Genomic DNA, 24,590 nt, shown 5'->3' on the forward strand with positions numbered 1-24,590 from the left:
AATTAGAGCGTAGGAGTCGTCCGTCTCCGTCGCATATACCAAAAGCGACAGTATAGCACCCTATGCGCCTCCCGTGCCTGAACGCATCCACCAGCGGGCGGAAGGCGGATGGGCGCCGCGCCTCTAAAAAATCGGCTACGGTTTATCTCCAGTTAAACCGGGATGAACTACGTTATCAACACCTCCATGGCTGCGCTTATGGTTCAGCAAGTAGTGTACCTCATTGTGTAGCTTGAGATATTTAGCTATGAGTAAAGACATCACACAGAAATGAACCACTAGTCTTCATTAAACAACTTCGTGACCGTGTCCGTGGCCCCCTGGCAGGCGCTGCCAATTTGGGTCTCTCGTTTCACATGGGGCGGTTATGTCAGAATCAGCCTGCCAATACCCTGGCAATCACGTTACCACTATAGGCTACTAGGGCACGTTCATACGGCTTGGTTAAAGCGGAGCTTTATGTGTGGACTAGCAGGAGCCGCCAACTTGGGTTCGGTTGTGGCTCAAGATCAAACGCGTCCCTTCCGGGGACTCCGCCACGGGCTGAAATCTGGCGGAGTATTGCTAAAGCAATAAAAACGACCGTACAGCCGCCTTGAGGCCAACAGCATCTAGTCAGGTGCATTATCCACCAACCGTACATCTTCAACTACTTAGAATGTGGTGTCGCACTATGCGCTACCCAAGCCGCTGATGGACAGCGTTTAGTTGCAACATTCAGAGAGCCCTGCTTGACCGAACGTATGATCTCTATATTTTAGTATTTAGCGCTGCTGCTGAAACAATAATGGGCTCTTTTGTATCGACAGAGGATGTCTGTTGTATCATTCGACGCACGAATAAATTGTAAGATACAATAATGCCAATGTATTTGCTATTTATGGACGAGATAAACAGGAGGAGATGAAAAATGTGCATTGGAAACAAAGTTTGTGACGGTGATGAAAAGGCCTGTATTGATATTTGTTCTGGCCGAGAGTCATCAGCGACATCAAACACCATTTTGCGAATGCTGTGGAGCGGCCTATAAAGGTTCATTGCGAGAAGGGCTTGCAACGGGAAGATGAATGGATAAATGTGGCTGTAACCTACCACCGAGCAGATATCACAACGCATAAGCCGGTATAGATCGGTAATGCAAATTAAGAACACAAAAGACCAAGGACAGCCTCCTGTGGACACTCCACTACATGGAAGTAGGTTGGAGGTTTTTTTGTCATTGAAGGCTTATGGCGAGTTATGCATGACAAATTCATCATTCACCTAATGACGTTTGTATGCAGGTCAAGGTAAAAAATTCTACGAACAAAGCGCGGAAATCGTGGCAAAAAATTAACAAAAATTTTCTTGTCATGCCATATTCTATAGAAACAAAATCAACATTTAGTGCCCTGTAGCGGCGTTCAAAAAACAAAGCGAGGCAAAATAAGACCAGCATTTTCGGACGTCACTTTAATTTGAAGGAAAATGTGGAACACTGTAAGAAGCAATTGTAAACGTATCAATGACGGGTCTAAACGTCAGATTCGTAACAAGGTAATTTAAATCGACAATATATAAATGGTGGTTTGTGTCGATAGAATACTGTATTTCAGTCACACAAAGACCAGACCGACAGTAAATGGTTCTCTCAATGCAGAACCGGGGGAGAAATTAGGATAGGTTTGATCTGTCTCGGTTAATCAATGGGCCGAGAAGTGCTCGTTTGACTCATTATTTAGGTCAAGGTCGAATATTTATTGAAAGGTGAAGGCAATGTCAAAACTCATCAATACATAAGCATTTTGCTCACAGTGCAGGCGGAACAGACCAAAGCCTAAAGTGGCGCACAAATAAGCGCTGGCTATCAACTGATGTTTATTGAAGAAAAGAAACTAGTGTGCAGGCATATAAATAAAATGTGAGTAGATAAAATTTTATTGAAACCAGTAGTGGGAAGCAGGATAGCTCAATGAGATAATACTAAGGAAGATCATCTGATTCCTGTGGTACATGAGTGAAATGCCTCCTTTACCTTGCTTGTTTCTTTATTTTGATGGCAGAAAATAATGCTCGTGTTTTTGTAGTCGAACACGCATTTCCACTTTTTAATCTCAAAATTCATTTCAGGCACTTAGATATCTCTTAATTGCGGTAAGGCGAGGGCGGGCATCCGGCTGTGTACTCATTCGCCGTGTTTAACCTTTTTTTTTTTCTTTTGCACTCATTGTCTTCTTTACTGTCTGCGTTGCTTTCATATGAGCTCATTTTCTTTCATTGGGAACCGTTCAAAGTGCTTTCACGTCTTTTTGTAGAATATGACATCACCATCCAATTTTCTTCGTTTTTGAGGGACATTGATCCCAATTTTGATTCTGTGGTGACCACTAATTATGCTTAATTAGGCTTTTTTTATGTAATTCGACAAAAATCCGGTACTTTTTCCTCATTTTGTTAGATCCCATATTGCCCGGGCGTCTTTCTACCGTTGTGACCTCATCATTCAAGTTTTTTCATTGTCTTCACCCAGATTTTAGGTCCTCAAGTGATATTAAGTGCTAGTTACTTTTATTTATACATTTCAAATATAAGTCTGCAATATATGGCGTCCTGAGGCAATAGTGATGTTTTTTGTACTATTCCGACACCTCAGCTGTTTTTAGCTCCCCTGATTACATCGACGTGGTGCGCTATTTCGACGCATATTTCATATTTCTGATACTAATTATTATACTAAATACTCTAGAGGATCAAACTTGGCTTCTATGTTGATTTTGCCTCATTGATCGCATAGACTAATTATTTTTCTCCTATTTTTTTCGCTAGAGCGCTAGCAGGGGTGGACACTTCGTGTTGATGCACACTCTGTGCGATCGTTATATGAGCCTAGAAAGGTTTAACCCTAAACGTGAATTTGGCTAAGGGTTGTCTTTTGTTCTCCGTTTTTTTTATATTATTTTTCATGTTTGCATTTGTAGTTCTTGCACTGGAAGACAAAGTGAGATAATTTGTTCTTTTGTCTTTTGTTTCGAATTTGTTCTTTTGACTTTTGTTTCACATTCGATCACACGTTTTTTACAAACCTCGCGAGCATGTCCATGGGAAGCTTCTATGCTGGGCATGAGTAATTACTCCCTTATTACAAATCTACTTTATTCCCCTCAATATATACAACCATTGCCCGGCATTGACCTGTGTCCCGGAATCCAGATCGACACGCTTGCGGTATTGTTCTCCGCGCCTCCCCTCCCCCGGACCACACGTATGCCTCCCCGATCCGCACATACACAGTACTGCTTGAAAAATACAGGCTATCTCGTCGTACCCCTACCACCCCTTTCCCACCCAGTCTACCGAAAAAGCAGCAACTCACCGCCACCTACCAACAAATACATTTCTTTCCCCATATCTCGTCAACCTCTGGCACCCCTCTTCTTATACCACTGACTGTACCGATTGCGCAGAGTGGACAATTTCTAACCACATGGTATAAGCTTGCCAGATTATTTCTTTTTCTCCACTCATTCACACCTGCAGAGAAGAAGGGAGGCCACCCTGCAGGACCCTTTGCGAGAGCGCTAGCAATGGCTGGTCCGCCACGCAGTTATTGCAGCCTCGGCCAACGGGACCCTAGAATGAGGGCCCCGCTACCCCTACTAACGATAAAAATAAACATGTTCTGTCATCCTCCTTCACAACTCGCGGTCTGTCCGATGGACATGGCGCCGCATGAGAAGATCTGATAAATCACCTCTTCTGTATTCTTCTTTGTAAGGAATAAAAGGTGATATTTGACGCAGAAGGAGTGGCTCTTTCTTTCCATATTGCCTCTGCGTGATTGCTTGCACATTTAGCATAATCTTCTAGCAACTGAAACCACATCAATAGCTTCTCTTTAGCGAACTTTCTTCAGAGCATGAGATATTGTATATTGCGCAGGGAAAACCTGCAGGCCTTTCGTCTTTTCGTCGAATACTCTTTAAACTGTATAAAATGTCTCTCAACCCTTCTGAATTTGAATTTTATTACTCTTATGCAGGACGATGGTAGCTGTGCAGCCCCTATAGATTATTTCATTATTTCACGTATGTCTCACCTACACCCTGATTTCGAAATGCCTGCATGACTGCTGATATTTCCTCTGAGTCAAATGCTTTCTCGTAGTAAATTATTGCACTGTATAAGGGCGGCTTATATTCTGAGCACTTTTATAACGCCTGGTTGATAGTATGGATGTGATCGATGATAGAGTACCATACCAGGAAACCTGCCTGATCCTTTAGTTGATTGAAGTGTGTCCTGAAGCTATGAGTGGTTACCTTAGTAAATACGTTTTACGTAACGAATGGTATGCTGATTGGTCTTGTTGTGATTGGTAATTGTTTAAGTACTTAGTGTCCTCTTTCTTACTAAGATGTTTGCAAACTTCCATAATTACGGCACCTTCCATGTCATCAGGCATTGGGTATACAGGGTGTCCAGTTTTAGAGCGCAGCGCTTTAGCGCCTGTTTCTGAGTTTCGCGCCGTCGTCACCGTTGTACATCGTAACCAGCTCCGCAGCCGGGGCACCGCGCCCTCCTGCCGCCACCGTTAACTGCTGCGTTTAGCAAGGCTCGAGGACTTTGCCTGACGAGAACCCTGCGAGGGACAGTTGCTCAGTCGGCGAGAGCCCCTGGCCAGCCTGATGTAGTACAAGGATGGTAGAACGGACCCTTGCGTGGACGAAGGCTGAAGCGGTGCCATGGCGGATGTAGATTGGAGGCGAATGCTCGGCCAAAAGTGGTTCAGAGCAACAGCAACACGTGCACAGGTTGGGGCGAGAAAAACACTGAAATAACAAAATTATAAAACGGCAATTTAAATAGCGATGCAACAACACAAGGCTATAAATACTGCGACGTGCTAAGGTTCGCAAGCGAAGAGGAGGCAAAAGAGGTGGAAGCAATGAGGAAGAAGCTTGAAACTGGTGAGCCTTGGGCTCTCGCCTTCCTTTGTCTGAGGTCATCATCATCATCTCGCCTTCCCCAGCTGAGAATAAGAGCCTGGTTACGTACTCAGCACGTAACAACATGTTTCACCTTGTTTTATGAAAGAAGTTAGCTTTTAATATAAAACGCTTGACTTTATTTTTAATTTTGCCACACTTGGTGGGTCCGCTATTGGTGCTTCATCGGCATTGGTGAGAATGCATGCCTTGCTGGGTGTTGGGCATGGGAAACGAAACAGTTTCTTATCACTGCCGTCACACTGTAAGCGATGGCGTTCTCGGGAATGGTACGAAGTTACATCGCTTGTCCTAAATCGTGCTTGTTGCGAAGTTTTTATCTTGCATGCAAGGTGCTTCTCAGTCATTGCTGTCTTAGGTAGGATTCTTCCCAGCTTGTAAGTGCGTCGTTTTCTCATTGTACGTGCGGTCATCATTAATTCTTTTCGCGCCGTTGTGGCACGCTTTCGTTTCTTTCAAAGAGCTTGGTGCCTATTAAACTGAGCTCGCGGCATTCGAAGGCGGCCTGACTCACCGTGAACAGCGAGGACTGTACACCGACGGTTTCACGCTTCACTTTCTCCCGTAGGACTTTCACATATGAGCTCCCGCCTGCATGCGTCGTAAGCCTTACATGTGCTCTTTGGTAACTTGCATATGTTGGTCAGTGCTGGATTTGTTATACTATTTGCTGCTATGCTTTGTGACTGTATTTGTGGGCTTGATGTAATAGAGCACGAATATTTTGGAGCTATACTTGTTCGACGCTATATTGCGAATTGGCCGTTTACGCCAGCGATTTACAGGCCATGCATTACAAGTATGCCGAGCCTGTCCTTTTGGACGAGGTGCTGGTTTTCTCCTTTCCTGTGCCGTCATCTAATGGCGGGGTTTAATTGTCAACAGCACCAAAACAGCAGAATTTGAGCCCAATAGAATGACAGATGCCGGCTAGCGCTGAGAGGCCCTCTTCAAAAGGACGGCTTCGAAAATACGGCAGAGTGAGCCCGAAAAAATGACACTTTGTATTTCGCGCCAATTTCATACGTATAGTCCAGACTTCATTCAACTCACTCGATTTAGTTGGTCCCACACTTGTCTGGGTGCTCCGGAGCGCCCCTGAGCCGCCATGTTTGAACGTAAGGGCGTTAATCGAGCCTTCGCTAAAAGTGTACATGTACCTTATTGACTATGGAATCGGTTAGGTGTTTTTCCGTGAGTTGCTATAATGCGTCAAGACCCTTTCGTTATACCGCTCGGGACCTTTTGTCCGCGTCACATCGTGCTATTCGCACCGAAGTGTGTTATATTTTGCCGCGTTAAAGATGTGACCCTCGTTCTGTTATATTCTCGTGATTACATTGTCGAGAGCCTTGACAGCATATTTGCAACGCAGTGGCGCCCAGTGTGTAGTTTCTTTCTAACATACTGAACCAGAGAAAGACAAAACACGAGAAAAGAAGTACACGGGACAGCGCTGGACTAACTGATGTTTACTCGAAAAAACGGCTGGCCAAGGAACCAAATGATATATATGCTCAAAAGAGGATCAGTAACTGTCGTTTCAACACAGTGTTGCGTGGACACTGACAATCATAGGCACGTAAAACATCATGTGTTGCTTACAACCTACATGGCAAAAGATTAGCTTAACTATCTTACTTCTTTATTGATGAGTAAAAGCGACGGTGCACTAAAGCAATTGCCACTGCCTTGCATCCTATAGTGACGGGCCTTCACAAGCACCCCTTCCTCTCGGCTCCCTCATTTTCCGATTGCTAAAATACTGTTAAAGTCGGGAATACATTTTCCACATTTTATGCAGTGAAGAGGGAGCTTATTTTGGTCTGACGCATTTTTCAGCAAGTTCACGCGTTCACGTGGGCGGCCATGCATCTGCCAATTTCACCTGTATGTACCCTACCACAAGAGAGGGGAATCTTATATATGACAGGAATGGCACAATTACCGAACTTGTTGGTATGCTTGACAGAGCACCCACTAGTAGTCAGATTTCCTTTGTTTTCTTGGAAATTCTTGAGCACAGGCCTGAAGCTTATAGGGTGTCGGAAGGACCACTTTCGTACAATGTTGTTGTCCTAGCTTTTATAAGTTTTAGTTTCACTTTATCTCACCATATATATACAGAATATTTAAGAGCTACATATGGGGAGGAAAGCAGGAAAAAAGCTGCATGCGGCGCAGATTGACTGACCCTTCCTCCCCTTAAATTTGGCAAGCAGGACAGCTGAAACAGCTCAAGAACAAAAGGTTAAATGTAGTACCTTAAAAATCTATTGTGATGACGAAAACCAAAAAAAAAAAAGAAAAGCAAACAAAACCATTATGAAAAAGAATAAAGGGGAACATACTTTTTTTCAACTAAACATTGCATGCAAAACGTTCTTCGATAATAGACAGAGTTGTTGTAATGTAAAGCTAATCTTATTAAGTGCACGCGGAAGGCTAGACGGCAGCACCTGTAGACCATAATTAGTACGGGGAACCTTACGTTGCAGATTTCACGAAAGCTTGTGCAGTGAGACGAAGTGCTTTCCTTCAAGTTGGCAGTATTACTTAAGTCGGTAATGTGATTGCGTAGTTCATGATTAAATGACGCTATAAGCTGATATTCACAGAGCAGATCTATACTTATAACCGTGTTTTTAATTAAAACGGCACTTTGAGCATTATATGGCGAATTTGGTACGGTGCGCCGGGCATTCTTCTACAAAATCCGCAATATATGAAGTGACTGCTTCCTACCATTACCCCAAACTAGATGACAATATTGGATAAGTGATAGAAATAGTGAGTTGTGGCACGTGCGCTTTAGTGGTGGAGGAAGTAGCAGCTGACATTTTTTAAATCCTTAGAACCCTACAGAGATTAGGGCATAGATAATTGGTATGAGAATACCAAAACATATTCTAGCGCTCTTGTCACCACGTAAGGCAACGCTACCGCGGCAAAACAACAGCGCGCCCGAGCCAGACAGCACCTGCGCTACCACACACTTCTTCGTCCTCCTACACTAAGCTCCTTTTTTTCATCCATCTAGTCTGTAACATTTGCCCCTCTTTCGCAAACAAAGCCCTCCGGGCGAGTCAGGTTTTGTGACGACTGTGACACCTCTTCAGGCGGACGACCTGCGTCAACTCAATGTTCGCCGAACGTCGTCCACTGGCCGCAAAGCGTGCTATCTGGTAGTTTACTTCGCCGAATCGCTCTAAAATCACATATGGACCAGTGTATCGTGCCAGCATTTTATGGTGTAAGCCGCGCTTCCTTATAGGTTTCCAAAGCCCGACTAGGTCGCCGGGGAGGTTGGTGATCTGGCGATGGTGGTCGTCATAGCGAGCTTTTGATCTGTCTTGTGATGTCAAAGTCCGTAATCTGGCTATCCGCCGCGCCTCTTCAGTCAGGCAGAGAGTTTCCGCTAAGCACGGGTAATCGTCAGTAAAAAATGGGAGGATAGTATCGAGGGTGTGTCGGGGGAGCGGGTGTACAGTAGGAAGAACGAACTGTATCCGGCGGTCTTATGCCTGGCAGTGTTGAATGCGTACGTGATGAACGGGGAAACTCAGTGCCAGTTTTTATGGTCCGGAGCGACGAACTACATTGCAAGCATATTGGTGAGAGTTCTGGTGGTGCGTTCTGTTAAACAAATTGTCTGAGGGTGGTAAAGAGTTAACTGCATCAAATCAGACGCGCATAAATGGAGAAGTTCTATTACATCGGCAGTAAACTGACGGCCTTATCACAGCTCTCGGGGACCATGTCGCAAGACCACTGAATGCAGCATAAAAAGAGACACTCGATATGCTCTAGCGGCGGTAAGAGCGGCCGTATCACAGTAGCGAGTAGGATGATCCATACATACAACAATCCAACGATTGCCTTTTTGCGACTCTCGGAAAGGGCCCAAAAGGTCAACTCCGACTTTCTCAAAATTAGCCTATGGCGGCGCTACAGGATGGAGCATTGCGGGGGCTACACCAGTAGGATGTTTGTGACTTTGACACTCCCACATACTGCTCAATCGTGTGGAGAATCCGGGGCCAGTAGAATCGCTCCTGAGTGCGGTGCAAAGCTGTCGCCGATCACAGGTGTCCGGAAGCTGGATCGTCATGCATGGCGCGTAAAATAGACAGATGGAGGCTTTCAGGCACTACCAGCAGGAACCGACGGCCAGTGTCTGAGTAAACCTTGTACAGCAGGCCTTCACGTAGACAAACTGGCTGTTCAAGGTTGGGGGTCCTGAGCAGCATTCAAGAACGGCTTTAGGTGCTGGCCGCTGTGTTGCTCTGTTCGGAAGATGCGAATATCGGGAAAGCTCGTAGATAAAGCAGTGATGCAATGCTCGAAGCTGCCCGCGTCACATTCTGTCGTGGTAAGTGCCAACCGCGAGAGGCAGTCCGCATCTGCGTGCCGTCGGCTACTCTTGTATGCAATAGTATAGTCGTATGCTGGTAATCGAAGTGTCCAGCAAGTCGGGCGACCAGACGGATCACGGAGATTGCGTAATCAACATAGGGAATTGTGATCTGTTACTACTACGAAAGGCCGTTCGTACAGGTAGCAGCGAAACCGCTGCACAGCGAACTTCCAGACAATCCTGCTCGGTAATGGTGTAGTGGCGCTCGATCTTGCTTAGAGTCCGACTGGCGTAAGCAATCACATGTGCGCGGTCATTATAGCGCTGAACGAGGACAGCAACGATGCCTATTCCACTTGCGTCAGTATGCACTTCCGTTGGAGCAGAAGGGTTGAAGTGCCGTAAAATAGGATGCGATGTTAATAGGAACTTCAGTTGCCGGAAAGACGAGTCGCACTCAGATATCCACTGGAATGAAGCGTCCTTATGTAGTAGGCACCTGAGCGGGTAGGTGAAGTCTGAAAAATGATGAATGAAGCGCCGGAAATAGGAGCACAGCCCCGAAAAACTGGTGATCTTCACAATTCGAGGTTGCTGAAATGCAGCAACAGCTACGGTCTTCTGATGATTAGGTCGGATACACTCACCATCGACGAGGTGACCAAGCACCAACTCCTGTCGCTCACCAAAACGGCACTTCTTTGAATTTAGAATGAGGCCAGCTTGGCGCAAGCAGTCCAGAACGAGCACCAGGCGGTCGTTGTGATCTTGGAATGTTCGGCCCAAGACGACTACGTCGTCCAGATAGCACATACAAACCTCGCATTTCAGTCCATGCAGTATAGAAGCCATGAATCTTTAAAATTTCGCGGGCGCATTGCACAAACAAAAGGGCATTACAATAAATTCGAACAGTTCATCGGGAGTGAAGGCGGTCGTCTCCTTATCTGCTGGGTGCATAGTAATCTGCCAGTATCCCGACCTCAGGTCTATAGATGAAAAATATGACGCACAGTCAATAGCGTCATCAAAGCGAGGAAGCGGATAGACGTCCTTTTAGTGACTGAATTCAGAAGGCGGTAATCTACACAAAATCGCCATGTGCCGTCTTTCTTTCTCACATGAATTATTGGAGCAGCCCGTGGACTGTACGACTCTTGAATGACACCCTGCTTCAACATTTCACGAACTTGCTCATTGATCACCTTGCGCTCGGATGGCGCCACATGGTACGGTTTTTGACGAATAGGGTGCGCATATCCAGTTTCAATGCGATGATTGGTGCGTGACCCGGATAAGGAGTCTGAGCTCGTGGCTTTAGAGAAATCAAAAACTGAAGAATACTTCGATCAAAGATCTTCCAGGACATCACGCTGTGTGGCATTAAGAGAATTTGACTAGTCATACCAGGCAGTTCAGCATTCACTGCGGATGCTGCGACATGCCGCTCTGGTACATCCGTAACCAAGGTCACTGATACGGGCACGTCTTCACTACAGGATGCCAGCCTCATGCCGGCTGCTAGAGCAGTTAATGGCCCACAATCGCGTGCGGCCCTGGGTTATTGACACCAAAAAATGAGGAATCAGAAGAGATGTCTTCGCGCAGTTCGAATATTTAGGCGTCACGGTTGCACAAAAGCTGTCGTCGCACGACGAGAACATGAAACCGGAAAGCACTGCACTGACATTGGAGACACAACTGTATCGTCGCACACGCAAAGCACGTCATCACAAACAAGATGTTTCTCGAAGAACTAAGGCGGAAGGCAGTCTTCAAGACTGATTTCGCCCTTGCGGCAGTCTATGGTTGCGCCACACATGCGCAGAAAATCGATACCAAGAACTACATCATGTGCAGAGTGGGGCAGCACGACGAATTCCGCCGGAAACACGGTTCCTTTAAGACACATTGGCGCTACACACTCCAACAAGGTACAAAAAATCGTCGCTAACGCTATGGAAGTTAGCCTTTCTGTTCCAAGAAAACGTTACTTTGGGTCCTAGCAAGTTTTTAAAGATAAGCTCATAATCGAAATGGTTGCACCTGTGTCCACTAACGCCATCGTGGAAATACCGTCAACAGACGCACTGATCTTATTTTATTGCGAAAGCAATACTGCTTGCACTTTCTGCCATTGATGGTCGTGGCGCCCCCTTACACAGCTGCGCGCCACGTGATTGAGTGACGTCACGACAGACCGAGAGACGGGGGCCCAGCTAGCGCCATCGATGGCGGAGGTGAGGCTTCACAGGCTGGCTGCGCCGCTGCCGAGAGAAAGCGGAGACAAGTTTCATGGACGCTCTTAATGCCGAAGATGTTGGTGATGAATCTATGAATAGTATGGAGCGACACAATGTCAAGAGAAGAAAACGCCGTGCTGAAGAAACGCAGGAACAGAGAGAAGAGCAAGCGAGACAAGAAGTGAATTAAGCTACTAGAAGCAACCAACGGCAGCATCCGTGCTTTCACATTACTCCAATATAGATTCTGCAGTGCTCTAGTGTTTTTTAGCATAGTCACGGAAGGAGGTATTTCTGCGAGTGGCGATAGTTCTCCGGCGGCCTCACCCCCATCAGTCGCGGCGCCTAGATTCCCGGAGGTGGTGACTGGGCGCGACACCGCAGGGACGGCGAACGGCTAGCACGAAATGCAGGCGGTGGAGTTAAACTCCGGTCGGAAGCTGGGGAGTGGCTGCGAACGCCACGGAGCTGAAACTGGTCGTGTGGAGGAGGCGGCCAGTACCGAGGGGAGTCAATTAAGTGATCACTGTGATCACTGGTCGCGCCTGAGTACGTTGGTCGGTCATATTACGTTGGCGGACGACGGCGGCATTGTCTTGAGGTATGGCCCGGAATGCCGCACCGTGAGAAGATGGGTGCAGGGCGGAGAAAGGGTTGGTCCTGAAAGTACTCAATGTCAGGATGTCGATAAGAGCTATGGTCGCGCTGATCTGTAAACCTGAATGATCGCCTAGGTCTTCGTGGGCGGAGGTTGTTATGCTAATTAGGATGCCTCGAAGAAACAGGGCTCTTGAAATGTTCCTGCGGCCATTCGTTGGAAGAGGCAGGGTGTTCTGTGTGAACAGAAGAGTACTCAGGCTGCGACTGCAGTGCGTAGGCGGGTTCGCAGGACACTGGTAAGGCGTGCCAGCCGTGAGAATCGAGCCGAAGCAGCTCTTCACGAATTATTTGTCGGATAGTCAATGCAAGATCAGCAGAGACACGCTCGTCAACACTGGCGACGGTTGTCACATAGGCCAGCTTTCTAAACGCAGGCTTTATTCGACGCGTCTTCAGGGCTTCAAATGTGCGGATGTGGCGAAAGACAGCGGGAAGAGTCTAGAGATCTTTGGCGATGAGAAAGTTGTAGACATCATCTGAAATGTCCTTCAGAAGTTGTCCGACTTTGCCCTCATCCGACATGTGGGAGTCTATCGTCTTGCACAACTTGAGGCCCTCTTCAGTATAGCTAGTGCAGGTCTCGCCGGGTAGTTGGGCACGATGGGCGAGGGTCTGCTAGGCTTAAGTTCACCCACAAAGCACTCCCATGTCGTCAGCGTGTCCTCGTGCTTTTCAAATCAGAGAAGGGTGGTGTCGGTAAGGAAAAATACGACGTTGTCGAGCTGATTGGCGGCGTCCCAACGGTTGTAGCAGCTCACCCGTTGGTAATGGCGGAGCCAGTCGTCAACATCCTCGCCCGCTGCGCCAGCGAAAGAGCGGTGCTCCCAGAGGGGTGGATAAAGGGCGGAAGCTGCCTGACTTTAAGTGGTAGACTCACAGAGGTAGACTCAGTTGGCGGCGGCATGATAATGAGCAGTGGCGGAAGTCCAGCAAGGCGGCGGCTGCGACGAGGCTCCAAGGGCGCGTAAATGGCGGGGCGATGCCGGGGAATCGAAACCGCACTCTCCACCAAATGTAGCGCTTTTGATGGCACGACATAAGGCAATGCTACCGCGACAAAAAACAGTGCGCCCGAGCCAGACATCACCTTCTTCTTCTTCTTCTCCCTCGTTGTAATGGCACATACCCACAGTGGGGGATTGGCCAGAATTCGTTGTAGGTGACATAATGTTTTTGATAATGTCGATTTGACTGTATGATACAGATAACCTAATACTTAGGAGCTAGTGTTGCTGAAATAACTTGAAATTTTGAGGCAATGTAATAGAAAGCAATGATAAAAAAGGAATAAAATTGTAAATTACTAAAAATAATAATAAGAAGAATAAATACAATTAAGACAGCTCAGCGCTAACACACAAATCTTCCAGTAGCAATATTATAATTATGAAGTAATTCACACACTGGTTTTAGGGCATACCCTTTGACGGTTGCACCAAAGGAGAGGAGGACAGGAACTGTAAATGGCAATCCTAGGCGAGTAAGAGGTATTTCTAGATAATGTCTTCTCTGAGTAGCATACCTGTGACAGGAGAGGATGTAATGTTCGATTGTTTCCACGTCGTTACATGACGCACAAAGATTCGACGGCGTGAATCCAGAGCGACATAAATAAAGATTGAGGGAAGGAATTCTACAACGCATGAGCGTCATGGAAACCTCACATTGCCTCGAGGTACAACATCGGACATTCCAATGGAAATTTAAATGGTTAAAATCCGTAGTCGCAAGGAGTGGCTCATGGCTCAAGGAGTTTAACGTTTGAAATCGTTCAAAACGGGATATATTTAGCAAGATAATATTGGGTACAACATCGGCAACAGGCCCACTGAGAGCTGAATTTGCTAAATAATCCGCCATTGTATTAGAAGCGATGCCGCAGTGTCCCGGAACCCACTGAAAACGTACTTCCTGTAAGTGTATCGGAAGGAAAAACATCAGGGTTTGTTTCAAAAGACGCATTTTCGGACTTTCTAATGCTGCTAAGACTGACAGGCAGTCAGAGAGTATTATTACGTGAGTAACATTACCAGGAACTTTTTGAAGGGCCAAACCAATTGCAAGCAATTCAGCAGTAAATATTGGTGTGTAATCAGGGATCCGTACAGAAAAACTCCAATCAAGTGCTTTGGAGTAAATCCCTATTGCTGCTTTTTCATTTCGTTGTGAGGCATCTGTGAAAATAGCTACGTGTCCTGGATATTGTAATAGATAATCTTCAAGGTGTCCCTTTATTACCGTGGTAGTCAAGTGTTTTGCATTAGATGGCAACGACTGGTCAAAGCACAGTGTGGAAGTAGCTTGAACATTGCCAACACGTCTTACTGACCTAAGCGAAACTGCAATTTTGGACAGCAAGGACTGAGTAAATACAAATTGTGGTTGCTTATATTGCGGCCAATGATAATCTAGAAACTGAGATTGGTGTGTAATAAAAATGGGAGAAGCCACTCCAGACAGAGATTCCAGTGCTCTTAAAAAGGTTCGCACAGTTAGCAGCTCAAATCGAGAGTTCAAGTCACGTACACGGGCCTCTAAATAGAGGACTGCATTTGAAACTGTTCTTGGCAACCCCAAACATAGTCGTAAAGCGCGCCTCTCCAGTAGCAACAAAGGTCGTAGTTTGTATTTAGGACTGCCTGAGAAAAGAACACAGCCGAACTCCAGAATTGGTCTCAAATAAGTTTTATAGAGAAACAAAAGAGTATCTCTACGCATACCGAATTTCTTATGGCTAATTCGAATCAGGCGACCAAGGGCTCGCTCACCTTTCAGGCAATTACTTTTGATATGAGGCCTCCAGTCTAATTGGGAGTGGTATAATACACCCAAGTATTTTAAGGATTCAACCTGTGAGATTTGTGAACCGCAATACGCAAGGGAGATATAAAGAGGGTGTGCCGGTGGGAAAACGAGTACTGAGGATTTCTTCACGTTGAGAGTTAATTTTACTTTACCGAGCCAAACTTCAAGGGCATTCAAGTAGGCTTGCAATAGCTGATATAAGGAATGAACATCTCGTGCAGAAGAGAAAAAGGCAATATCATCCGCGTACACGTACAATTTTATATTTGGATGAACAGGAATATCTCTCATTAATATATTAAATAGCAATGGAGACAGCACCGATCCCTGAGGCACGCCTCTAGTTTGGTAATAAGTTTCAGAAGTTATAGAACCTCTCGTGCAGAAAAATTTTCTATTGCTTAAGAATTCTTTTAACCATGCAAACATGTAAGAAGGTGACCTAATTTCGTTTATCTTATTCAACAGAATAGAGTGTTCTACACTGTCATATGCTTTGGCGATATCCAAAGTGACCAATGCCGACACTTCTTTCTTCTTCATTGCTAACCTAATTCTACTTTCCAAATCTATATGAGCCGTCCAAATGGAGCACCCTTGACGAAAACCAATTTGTGCATCATTAAATGCATTCAGGGTCATCACATGGTTAGTGAGGCGCCGGTGAACTATGCGTTCAATAAGTTTTACTAGATTTGAAGTTAGAGAAATTGGCCGAATATTATCCAAATCAAAGCCTTTTTTCGGATCTTTGAGGCTTAGTAAAATTTTCGCAACTTTCCAGTCTTGAGGTAACCAAGCATTTTCCAGAGAAAAATTGACAATATTCAACACCTCCGAGCTGTGGTCTTGCACTAAAGCTTTCAGCATAGCCACTGTAATACCGTCACACCCAGGAGCTGCAGGTTTCAGAGTAGCCGCTATACAATGCAATTCCGGTGGCTCCACTGCAACGAAATCAGCACGTGGTGTAGGTCGAAGTAAGGGAGCCACCGTTTGCGCTTGAAAGCGAATAGCAAGACCGTTCGCAATTTGTTCAAGTTTCGCTTTTGCTTCATTGGGTGATAACACCTCTGACTCGGTTACATGTGGTGGAGAAGAACTTTGGTTGCGTTCCATGAACCTATACAATGCCTTCCGATTAATTGGGTTAGAGAGATAAATATTCATATTAGCATTATACTCATCCTTTGCTATACGAATAGTTTTTTTAAATGAAGCCGCATAAAATTTATAATTTATCCAATTTTGGGGACACTGGTTATGGGAAAGGCTCTTCCACGCAGCTTTTCTACGACGGAATGCTTTCTCACATTCTTCGTTCCACCATCGGCATGACATTTTGTTAGGGACAGACGATTTCACAGTGACCACTGAACGCTCAGTGGCATCTAGCAGTGAAGAGAGTGCTTGTTGAGCACGTTCAGAATGCTGAGATGATGCTATTGAGGAAAAAGAGGAGTTCACAAACTTTTTAAAGAGTTTATGGTTGACAAATTTTTGTTCACAAGTAGTTACTCTAAGGGGAGTAGATTCTATATTAAACGTAACTGGAAAGTGGTCACTAGATGTACCACAATCCACCGTAGACCATGATGAGACCCTTACTCCATTTGCTGCTAACGTTAAATCAATTACTGACCTAGCAGCTGCTCGCATGAAGGTTATGCCTGGACTATTACAGCAGTGCACATCATTTACAGACATCCAGTTCCAAAGTCGCTGCCCACATATATCTGAACGGTAACCCCAAATAACGTGGTGTGAATTAAAATCGCCGGCAATAATCAGTCCGTTGGTTGAACTCAAAAGATCACTTAAATCATCTGTTGTACGGACGCCTGTTGGGAAGTAGACATTTGCAATAGTGAGAGGAGCAGACTGTGTAATTGCGATATCAACTGCAAGCAGTTCGCAGTCTTGTCGTAGAATTTTGTGTGACACCTTCGCCCGATGAATTGTTTTTGACGAAATTAATGTTAGCAAGCCACCACCCCGGCCGCTAGTGCGATCTGATCTAAAAGTTCTAAAATACTTTAGAGAAAATGGCCGATTTGGCAAAAGCCAAGTTTCTTGTAATAAAACTATGTCTGGGTTGAAATTTGAGATAAGATTCTGTAAATCGTGAAACGAAGATGCAATTGAACGACAATTCCACTGTAGTACTTTTAACCCCGCCATGATTATTGTAGAATCCGGGAGGCTGTAACAGCCTCCTTTAAGACATCAATGTTATTCTGAGGATTAGGGGAACCTTTTTTACTTTTAGTGTTAGAATGGGCGGATTTTGAGGGAGAGGAAGAAGCGCGACGCTTCTGGGACGAACATGTCATCTCTACATCCAATGGGTAAACGGTGGACACGTGGGTATCCACAGGACCCTGTTCCTGTACTTTCATTGACAAAAAAGGAGCAGGCGTCGTCTGAGTAGAATCTCCCTCAACAGAAGCCCTAGCAACCATAGGAGCATGGCATTCAGCTGTATCAGGGTTGCCAACTTGCAAAGCTGCAATTTCGGTCGAATTAATCTTTGTAGCTATGACCTGTGACACAGCTTCTGTAAACGTGCTTAACATACGCTCGAAGAAACCCTCAAGAGATTTCTCTACAGCTGAGACAACCGACTTTGTTATGCCTGTTTCCACATCTGAAGGTATTGTTTTTGCACAAGCTGCATACGAATTCCTCTTATGGTCTAGCTGTGCATAGGCATCTGCTCTAGAACACCTTTTATGCTGAATGATGTTAAGGACAGTTTGTTCATCTGCACGTTTTGGGCATGTACCATCATCAGCAGGGTGATCTGCGTGACATAGTGCGCAAATTACCACAGCTGAAGTGCACATGTCAGATGAATGGTTGTCTCCGCACAGTCTGCAGCGTGATGCGGATTTGCACGCCTTGCTGCTGTGTCCGAATCGCCAGCAGTTTTTGCACTGCAAAGGGCGAGGCTGCAGGGGATCAACACGGTACACAATGGGCCATACTTTAATCTCTGTTGGACAGTTAGCCCCGGCAAACGTCGCTATCATTGATTCTGTCGGCACCCTAGAGCCACCAGCATCCCTGCTGCAACGGAATAGTGATACGATGCCAATGCCAGCCTCATTAAATTCCTCAATCATTTCTTGTGGAGAAGCCGACGAATCCACGCCGCGTATAATACCTTTTGCACATGCCAGCTGTTCAGGTATAAAAGGTTTAACAGGCAATGATGCAAACGATGTGCATCGAAGCAAGTCCGACACACACTGTATATTCGAGGACTTACATAGGATACCTCTCCTGCCAAACGGACGCACCTCAGAGATTTCTAGGTAGTGGGGGGTGACAGCCTTTAGCTGCTCCTGGATTATTTTTGGATTTTTCAACTTCAGGAATCCATCCCCAATTGGTACAAATGCCACCGGTATTATACTTATTCCATTTCGTCCGAAAGATTCCAAGTCCAAGCTTTGGGCTGGCAGACTGGCAAACCAGGATGCCGAACCCCCACCTGGGGAAGCTAGAGACATTATAGGCCTAATTGTACATGAATTCTAAGTTCGGTTTAAAACAAATACTGGCCAATCCCCCGACGTGAAATGGCCTCACCGGAGAGAACGGTCAGGCAGAGAGAACGGTCAGGCTTGCGGACAAGACAGAATCCAACAGTCAGGAGAAGAATGCAGAACAGCACACCAGCACAGTAGCACAGCTGTATGCTCTACTCTCACATGCAGAACAATTCCGTTCAAGGAATCACCTCCGGTACCACACACTTCTTCGTCCTCCTACACTAAGCTCCTCTTCTTCATCCATCTAGTTTGTAACAGCATGTTCATGGAAGAGAACACCTAGTGTTTTCACAGCCGAACATATTTCGATTTCAAAACTATGCAACATCAAAGCGCTGGTAAAACAATACCTTGTTTTTTTTTTCAACGGAAAAGAACAGCATTAAATTTTGCACTGTTTATTACTAAGGAATTTCTGAGTGACCATGAATGTAATTTGCTCAAAATTTCCAGGCTTCTTTTAAAACGTCGTTGGCATCTGTTCCTGAGAAGAATAAACTTGTGTCATCTGCATAAATAATGTGTTGACTTGTATTATGAATGCTCACGGTATCATTTATGTTAGCATTAAAGTGAAACGGCCCCAAAACACTTCACCGGGGTGTACCATGCCGGATCTTTCTTAATGAAAATATTTCTCTAGTGATGCTAGTCTTAATATCTGTCAGTTAAGTAGCTTCTAATTAGGTCTTGTGCGACGTTTCCATATCCATAATGGAATTAATTTTAAAGTAATATTTCGCGATTTGTCCTATCGAAAGCTTTTCATAAATCTACTAAGGCTCCAAATGTTAATTCTTTACTCTCTATATTGGAATTGGTTTATTGATTCCTCGTACAAGCGAGAGGAGGCAGGGACTAAAGGCTATGTAAAAGCCTGACCGAGGTCCCTGCCCCCCACACATATTCTGGCATACAGTTGGTCATTTCACATACCGTTAGGATAAAAACGCACATAATAGCGACAGTGAAAAATGGTTACAATTGCTTCTACCATATACTAATTACACAAGAAAAAAGTTTCATCTCAAAATCATACATTTAGCACAAAACGTTTTCATCTACATGGAACAATTTAAGAAAATAAAACTGATATGAATACGCATGAACAGTTACTATAACTTACGGAAAACAACCTACTGAGATGGCTGCACAAAAGTTTTAATCTCAAAATCATACATTTCGCACAAAACATTTTTATCTACATGGAACAATTGTCTTCGCTTGTTGTAGTAAGGCTATTTCTGCAGACAGAATTGCTCTGAAGCCATACAGTACCGGCGTGATTACTAAATGAGCATCGAAAGGAACTGGAGATCCTTAGGAATATAACATTTTTTGGGGCTTCGAGAATAAAGGTAGATATCGGGCTATAATTTCCGTGGTTGTCTCTATTGCCACTGTTGTATAAAGCCGTAACCTTCGCACTCTTTATTCTCCGTGGAAATTATCCTGTAGCTAAAGCTAGGTTATATATATATGCATAGGAGGATAAGATCGATAACATAAATAACTGGTTCAACCCTTGGGCCATTAATATCCGCACATTTGCTCTTCTGAAGCTTAATACATGCAGTCAGTACTGCGCGGTCATCGATTGGAGCAAGAAATACAAAATGAGACACGGTATCTTGCAAGTAGTTGATCTTACCATGGTTATACTAATCGTTGACAAGCGCAATAAAATATTCAATAAAATTACCAGCCAGTAACTTTCTCTTATATGTTTCACTACCTATTGTAGGCTCTTGTATGTCGAATGCAGATTTACGAGGACCTAATACGAGGCCCAGTTTCTTCTAAGTTTGTTTCCTATCCGTTATAACATTGAAGATTCTAAAACATAGTTACTTTTACTTTATTTCAATGTTTGTTCAGCAGGTTTGTGCATTTATGTTTTCGGTGCACAATAGTTCTCACCTCGGTGCTTATCACGGGTGGGTGGGGGCGTAAAAAGCACTGCAGTGCAGTCACACTGGATGCCTGGATGTTGTCCTCGTCTATCGCAGGAAGAATGCAGAAAGCTGGCAGGGGCTGAGGCAAAATAGCAGCGGTGTCCAGTCCCCGTCTGCATAGAGGAACATTTCAGGGGTTGTTATGCATGTCCATTTGCTGCCGCTGCTGCTACCAAACTGAACGATGTGTTCGGTTCCCATTTTTTTATTTATTTATTTCCAATACCTCAAAGACCCCAGGGGTGCGGGGTTTTTCATGAGGGGTAGGCTTGACAATATTGTCGCGATTAACAAAAACATCTTTCAATGGCGGTCCTGAAATGGCTTGGATTAGAGTGAACGACGATGTCAGCGGGACGATCGTTCCAGTCCATGGCTGTCCTTACAAAACATGAGTTGATGTGCGTTGTCGTTCGGGCATGTGACGGATAAACGGCCAAGGTGTGGCTGATGCGAATGGATGTCCGATAAATCGGCATGATGACTGCTGTGCTAGGTGATAAGGCATGATAAATTTATGAAATAAACAGTCTAGATATTTTACGGCGTACTTGCAAGCTTGGGAGACCGGCACTAGCTTTTAGATTAGTGGCACTAGTATTGCGAGAATAGTCAGAGAAGATAAATCTAGCTGCTCGGTTTTGTGTTAATTCAATGGTAGATATCAGGTTTTGAAGATGCGGGTCCCACAATGCGCATGCGTACTCCAATTTCGGCCTTAAAAAGTTACATAAGCTAGATGTTTAACAAAAAAGAAAGTTCCTGAGATAGGTTACACCGAAGAAAGCCAAGTGTGCGGTTAGCATCCTTAGTAACGGATGTAACGTGAGAATGCCATTTAAGATCACTGGCAATTGTTACACTTAAATATTGCAAAAGAGATAGCGAGGAAATAGTTGTCCCGTTTAGTAAGAAGTTGTACGAAGAATAATGTTGGCGTCTGTGGAAGGTAATTAGGGCCGTTTTGTTAACATTTAGGGTCATTTATTAATTTTGACACCATTCCTCGACTTTTGCCAGATCGGCCTGAAGAGCCAAATTATTAGTAGGGTTATGTATGGGACGGTAAATAACGCAGTCGTCGGCAAAAAGGCGGATATTAGAAAAGATGCAGCTGCGTAGGTCATTAATATATATAAGGAAAAGAAGAGGACCAAGTACGGTACCTTGGGGTTCACGGAAAGAACAGGGGTGAAGCTGGAAGAGTAATCGTTAGCGAGAACAAACTGGGAGCGGTTAGTAAGGAAATCTTCGATCCAATTAAATACAGATGCGTTTCAGGTAATTCTTGACAGTTTTAGTAATCGTCGCTTGTGGGGAACCTTATCAAACGTTTTTTCGAAATCTAAGAAGAGTTCATCAGTAGGAATATTAAGGTCTAAGTGGGAACTAATGTCACTTAAAAAACAATGCAAGTTGGGTGTCACAAGAACGGCCTTTCTGAAAACCGTGCTGATGGGGGGGGGGGGGATTTGATGTATATTAGGAAGGTGATGACATGAGAGTAAATAACGTGTTCTCTTATTTTTCAACATACGCTTGTGAGAGAAATGGGGCGGAAAGTGTTACCTGAGCCCTTCTTAGGAACTGGAACGACCTTCCCCACTTTCCAGTCTTGAGGGAATGTGCCAGATGATAAAGACTGTTGATAAATGTGTGTTAGGATTATGCTAGTTATATGTTTAGTGTTCTTGAAAACCTTTGTGTTGATACCGTCAACTCCTGAAGATGATGTGAACCTCAAAGAGTCGATAATTTTTGCTATGCCATGAGGTGTAAACGTGATGCCCGTCATGTTCGGATGAGTAAATTGGAAAGGGAGGGAGGTGCGTTTGTCTCTCGACTGAAAACCGCACTGAATGGCCGATGCATTTCAAGTCCAAATGGGGAGACTAAAAATGAAATTCACTTCATACTATGTTCAACCCCCACCATTATGCAAGATGTAGAGGCAATTGGGAAAGTGAGATGCAGTGACCACAGGATGGTGAGGTCCCGAATTAGCCTAAATGTGAATAAGGAACGCAGCAGATTAGTAAGAAAGAAACCCACCAACGAATTAGCGGTGAGGGCAGAAGAGTTCAGGATCTCGCTACAGAATAGATATTCAGCTCTAACCGAGGATGGCGACATCACCCTAGAAACAATGAACAATGACTTCAGAGATATCATTAGTGAGTGCGCTGTAGAAGTAGGCGGCAGGATAGTTAGAGAGGATACTGTTAAGCTGTCTAAGGAGACGAAAGATTTGATTAAGAAATGCCAGAATATGAAAGCTTCAAATCCAACAAACCAGATAGAATTGGCCGAGATATCAAAGCCAATCAATAAGCGCAAGGTGGCCGATATAAGGAAGTATAACATAAAAAAAATTGTGCAAGCTGTGAGGAATGGGGGGAGCCTTAGAGCGGTAAAAAAGAAATTGGGAATAGGCAAAAGCCAGATGCATGCGATAAAGGACAAGGCGGGCAACGTCATCACGAATAGGACAAGATAGTCAAAGTAGCCGAGGAGTTCTATATAGATCTTTACAGTAGCCAAAGTAGTCAGGACCGTAATGAGATTGGCGGTAGGGAAAAATAGTCAGACATTCCTCCAGTGATGAAGGACGAGGTCAAGAAAGCATTAGAAACTATGAAAAGGGGGAAATCAGCTGGAGAGGATCAGATAACTAAAGATTTGTTAAAGGGCGTGGGGATATCGTGCTAGAAAAACTGGTCACCCTGTATACGCAGTGCCTGGTGTCATCGACGGTACCGGAACCATGGAAGAATGCAAACATTATCCTCATTCATAAGAAAGGGGACTCTAAGGACCTTAAACATTACAGACCAATCAGCTTACTGTCTGTTACGTATAAGGTATTTACCAAGATAATCGCTAATAGAATCAGACAACCTCAGACTGCAATCAAGCAAAGGATCAAGCAGGTTTTCGGAAACGGTACTCTACTATTGATCATATCGATACCATCAACCAGGTGATAGAAAAATGCTCGGAATATAACCAGACCTCATACATAGCATTCATTGATTATGAAAAAGCATTTGACTCAGTTGAAACCTCGGCGGTGATGCAGGCATTGCGAAATCAGGAGGTAGACGAGCCGTACGTGAAAGTGCTGGAAGATATATATAGTGGCTGCACAGCAACCATAGTTCTGCACAAAGAAAGGTGTTAGGCAAGGAGACACGATCTCCCCAGTACTATTGACAGCTTGCTTAGAGGAAGTGTTCAGAGATTTGTAATGGGAGCAGTTAGGGATAAGGGTAGATGGAGAATATCTCAGTAATTTGCGATTTGCTGATGACATTGCCTTGCTAAAGTAACTTGGGGGATGAACTGCAAATAAAGATTGATGACCTAGACAAGTAGAAAGGTAAGCTTAAAAATCAATATGCAGAACACTAAGGTAATGTTTTACAGCCTCGGGAAGGAACAGCAGTTTACGTTAGGTAGCGAAGCACTGGAAGTGGTAGGCGATAATGTCTACTTAGGACAGGTAGTAACTGCAGATCCAGACCATGAAAAGGAAATAGTAAGAATAAGATTGGGATGGAGCGCATTTGGTAAGCACTCGCAGATTATGACTAGCAGCTTACCGGTATTGCTCAAGAGGAAAGTACACAACAGTTGCATCTTACCTGTACTCACCTATGGGGCTGAAACGTGGAGGCTAACCAAGAGGGTTCAACTTACGTTGAGGACAACTCAGAGGGCTATGGGACGAAAAATGGTAGGGGTAACATTAAGAGATAGGAAGCTGCAGAGTGGGTCAGAGAAATAACTCAAGTTACTGACATTCTAGTGGAAATTACGAAGAAGAAATGGGCATGGGCAGGACACGTAGTGCTATGAGAGGATAACCGGTGGTCGCTTAGGGTAACAAACTAGATTCAAGGGAAGGAAAGCGTAGCAGAGGGTGGCAGAAAGTTAGGTGGGCGGATGAGGTTAAGAAGTTCGCAGGGGTCAAGTGGATGTAGCTAGCACAGAACCGGGTTAATTGGAGAAATATGGGAGAGGCCTTC

Source organism: Amblyomma maculatum, chromosome 5, assembly GCF_055883805.1.
Source record: "Amblyomma maculatum isolate TAMU_Amacu chromosome 5, ASM5588380v1, whole genome shotgun sequence".
Taxonomy (NCBI): Eukaryota; Metazoa; Arthropoda; class Arachnida; order Ixodida; family Ixodidae; genus Amblyomma; species Amblyomma maculatum.